The sequence below is a fragment of the Capricornis sumatraensis genome, chromosome 1 (assembly GCF_032405125.1).
Source record: "Capricornis sumatraensis isolate serow.1 chromosome 1, serow.2, whole genome shotgun sequence".
Taxonomy (NCBI): domain Eukaryota; kingdom Metazoa; phylum Chordata; class Mammalia; order Artiodactyla; family Bovidae; genus Capricornis; species Capricornis sumatraensis.
Window position 1 is genome coordinate 124,434,597 of NC_091069.1, and position 4,750 is coordinate 124,439,346.

Here is a 4,750-nt window from a genome sequence, read left to right on the forward strand (position 1 = left end):
CCTGTGATAATTTAAAGATAGTTTAACATCCCATGTTGGCAGGTCTATCACAAAACCATTCTCAAAACTTGAAGACTTTTTGAATTGAAATGCCCATCATGCCCTTCATCTGGAAGAGTTTAAGTTTAGGAAATATAGTCTCTTATATCTCACACATTGCCATCCTTCTAGTTTATTTTTTTTCCTAATTTCACTCCTTTTGCCCTTACTCATTAACATCCCAGCCCCTTCAACCCTTTGTCGTTGCCATAAAATATCAGGTTTAGCTAAAATTCTGAGTCAGTGCAACAATGCATCTTTCTTTGTTACTAAACCTGGAGGTCTAGCCTTATTGGAGGGAAATATACAGTTAGGTGTGTGTTGGTCGCTTAGTTGTGTCCAACTCTTTGTGACCCCATGGACTGTAGCCTGCCAGGCTTCTCTGTCCATGGAATTCTCCAGACAGGAATACTGGAATGAGTTGCCATTTCCTTTTCCATACAGTTACTTAGACTTGCCAAAAAAATAAAATATATGGACTCAAAACTATAGTCAGAATCTAAGACCACCATGATTTCTTTTGTCTTATCTTTTAAATATACAGCCTCTGATTTTCATCAAGACTCTGTTGCAATTATTTACCATTCTCTTCAATACTTTAATAATTACCTTACCTCATACCTAGAGAAAATGAAGCCCTAAACGATAACTATCACAATCAAAAAATTCAGTTCCACTTAAATAAATATTTCCTTTCCCTTAGCCTTGGAAGATAAAGATTACTTCATGTTTAAAGCTAATTGAAAATTTCAATATATTCATTTGACCTCATTCTGTATTAAAGTACATTCAAGTTTCATCCTTAAAAAGAAGCAGACAAACAGAAAGCAAAATAAAAATAAATTGTGCCTTTATCCCCAAAGTCCTCTCACTGCTGTTCTTCTATTATTCTCATCCATCTTTTTTAAAATCTATACATGCATTTCTTGATCTCAACTCTTCACTTTTCATGGATGCTCTAAACCCTTCTCCCCGCATCACTTTATTAACAATTTTGTTAAAGTTATCAATATGTATTCACTACCAATCTGGATTACATTTTCAACTCATCATCCTAGACTTTTTATGCACTTGAAACTATTCATTTCATCCTCTTTCTCTGGGTATACAAATATATTTAAAGGTAATACCTTAGTGAAAAGTAATTTGCCTGACACTAAAGGTAAAACTTTAGTTTTTGTTACACTTTACAGGTTATTACCAGGTTAATATTCAATTTTTCTGCAAAACCCTATGTATATGACACATCTATTTCTTTGTTTCTTCATAATTGTCTATTAATCTTGGCTATTATTTATAATTATATTTATTTATAGTTATTATTTGTAAATATTTATTAAACTATTTTGCTTCTCAACTGTGAGTTCCTTAAAGGAAAGAGATATTTTATTAAATTTTGTAGCTTCAAAAATTTTGAATGATGTTCAGTGGGTACTACATACATTTTATTAAATCAATTAAAATATGAAAGAGCTAAGAACTAAAGGATCTTTTTATTAGACATATTGCAGTTAATTTAAAGAACTTCTTACATGAATAATGGGTTTTAACTTCAATATACACGGTAAAAGGACAGTGCAGTATATGTTTGGGCATACCCAGTGGATGACGTGAGGACTGATACTAGTCCTCAAAGAAAGATTAGGTAATGCTCTAAGAACAAAATCTCTCAAGAAACAGGAGAAGAGCAGTAGATGATACCCTCTTCACAATTGCTCTGATACTACTTAAATCATAAAATTGAATCCCATTGGCAACATGATGTAACGCTTAAACTTCACCCATCACTTTGCCTTCTTCTTCCTTGTCTCCCTCTTTTCTTTCTTTTTTCTTTCGAGGTATAGTAAATAAACTTTATACATCACGGCATTGCATCTGGTTGTGGATATTCTGAGAAGCAGGATGGACCTGCCACCCAAAACTGTTTCAGAAATCAAGACTAATATCTTGCTATGAAGATATCAAGATACAAATACAGCAGAAGTGTGAAAAAGTTAATTAATCAAATAATAGGCACCTGGGGAAGAAGTCACACTTTTCAAGCTAGTCTGAAAAATGGATTGGGAGAGAAAGGATTAGAGCCTAATTTGGGATTTTTATTGAGATTTGGGCACAGAGCTGCGGCGAGGGCTCCAGTTCTTCATGGGCTTGCATGTTTTGAATCACCCACCAGCCTTTCTGACTTTCTTCTTATCTTGCCCAGAAATGAGGCAGAGGGAAGAGTGAGCAGTAACATTTACAAGATGTCAGCAGTCAAGCATCCAAAAATGAAGGCAGCCTCTTTAGTATATACACTCAATTTTGCACATTCTGAAACAAAACCAGGCCTAACAATAAAAATAGCAATAACTCTTTCTATAATCCAACATTTACTTTATACTCAAATCTTTGTGATTATCTCAATTTTTTTAATACTTAATCTATTACAAATTTAGGATCTGATAAGGTCTAAAAATTGCATCCTTAGGTCTTTTAAGCCTGTTTTATGCTGATATAGACCTCAGCCTTTATATCTGTCATAGAAATCTTAATGATATCAAATACCCCATAAAATGTCCCATTGTCTAAATTTTTCTAATTGTTTTACTGTGCTGTCATTTAACATATTAGTTTGACTCTATTAGTTCTAAATTACATGTAGAACCTCGATGAGATGTGAGTTCAACTTTACAGCCAGAATATTACATGACACAGTTCAGTCTCTCAGTCGGGTCCAACTCTCTGCAACCCCATGGACTGCAGCACACCAGGCTTCCCTGTCCACCACCAACTCCTGGAGTTTATTCAAAATCAAGTCCATCAAGTCAGTGATTCCATCCAATCATCTCATTCTCTGTCATCCCCTTCTCCTCCCACATTCAATCTTTCCCAGAATCAGGGTCTTTTCCAATGAGTTAGTTCTTTGCATCAGATTGCCAAAGTATTGGAGCTTCAGCTTCATCATCAGTCCTTCCAATAAATATTCAGGACAAATCTCCTTTAGAAATGACTGGTTCCATCTTATTCCTGTCCAAGGGACTCTCAAGAGTCTTCTCCAACACCACAGTTCAAAAGCATCAATTCTTTGGTGCTCAGCTTTCTTTATGGTCCAACTCTCACATATGAAATCAAGTCATGAGCACATGATATCTGCTTACTCCTCTTTACGTTATACTATAATTAACTGATTGGTTGAAATGTTAAGACCTTTCCATTGCAACTTGAACTTTTGATTCTGTAATCTTCATTTAATCTGTGGAATGTAATTTGGCATAATGCAAATATCCATATTCCCACACTAATCCACCAAAACTGTTCTTGATAAAATTTCCAGTCATTTTGATGTTACTAAAACAATGGACAAATTTTACCTATAGCTTAATCAAACCATAGCTTTTGACAGAGTTTCTCTTTTCTTCTTGTGGCAAATTCTTCACTTGACTTTCAGAGTACTATTCGTGCTTGATAATCACTTTTCATCTCTGCCCTCTCTGCAGACACTTTTCTGGTTTGTACAGTTCTTGTTAACTCCTAAACATTTGAGGATCCTATGAACTCTGACAAATTTTGAGATTCAGTAGTGTATATATATGTGTGTATATATATATATATATATATATATATATATATATATATAAGATTTTTGTTGTAGAAAGTGTTAGAAAGTGTATGAATTTTTACAAACTCAAAGACCAGGGATTCTGAAATAGACAAGCTGACAATGTTATACCTGAACAAGATCGAAGAATGAATATTTACATGGCTGTTTAAAAATACTGACAGGAGGTTATGATCACAAAGAAAGAGAATCAGTTCACCAAGAGCATGTCATGTCTGATTAGCCTTGTTTCTTTCACTGACAGAGTTACTGAACTAAAACAGATTTTTATCAAAGCATTTGACAATGACTTTCAATGATATCTTTTAGATAAAGGAAAAGAAGAAATACATATCTGGGAAAAGATAACTAGGGGATTAGCAAATGGTAGGACAAACAATCAAAGAATTGCATTAATGAAAACTTGTCCACTAAGAGATTTCTGTCTGGTGGATCCTGAATCAAAAAATGAAATGCAAAGACAAAAGATGAAATTGCAGGATCCTAAAAGCTCTGGAGTTTTCTTTCTTCTGTCTAAAGTAATGATTTTTGATTTGAGATTATTTTGCTCACATGGGGTATTTGGTAATATCTGATAACATTTTGGGTTGTCACAACAGGAGTTACTGCTGGAATACTGTGGCTAGAGGCCAGGGATGCTACTAAATATCCCACAATGTACAGGACAGACTTCTAAAACAAAGAATTATCCAGTCCTGCAATATCATTATTGCTATGATAGAGAATCATGATCCAGTGCTCAGTTCAGCAAGATATATACTAAAATGGGAATGACATAGAGAAGATTAGCAAGGAACCTGTGCAAGGATGACATGCAAATTTGTGAAGCATTCTATATTTTTTAATAAAGAAAGAAAGAAAGAATCTTGATCTATACTCACTCCCTTGTGATCTCATCAATCCCAAGGCATTGAATATTAAAATCTAATGACTCACTAGACAGCATATTAAAAAGTAGAGACATCACTTTTCCAACAAAAGTCCATCTAGTCAAAGCTAAGGTTTTTCCAGGAGTCACGTATGGATGTGAGTTGGACTATAAATAAAGTTGAGCATCAAAGTATTGATGCTTTTGAACTGTGGTGTTGGAGAAGACTCTTGAGAGTCCCTTGG

At 34.4% G+C, this 4,750-nt stretch overlaps 1 non-coding gene across 1 annotated transcript; it reads left to right on the forward strand.

The window, feature by feature from the left end:
• The first annotated feature begins 4,375 nt into the window (after positions 1 to 4,375).
• LOC138093497 (U6 spliceosomal RNA) lies at positions 4,376 to 4,479 on the forward strand. The gene has a single exon (XR_011146104.1). It is a non-coding gene; the product is annotated as a U6 spliceosomal RNA (small nuclear RNA).
• The last annotated feature ends 271 nt before the right edge of the window (positions 4,480 to 4,750 follow it).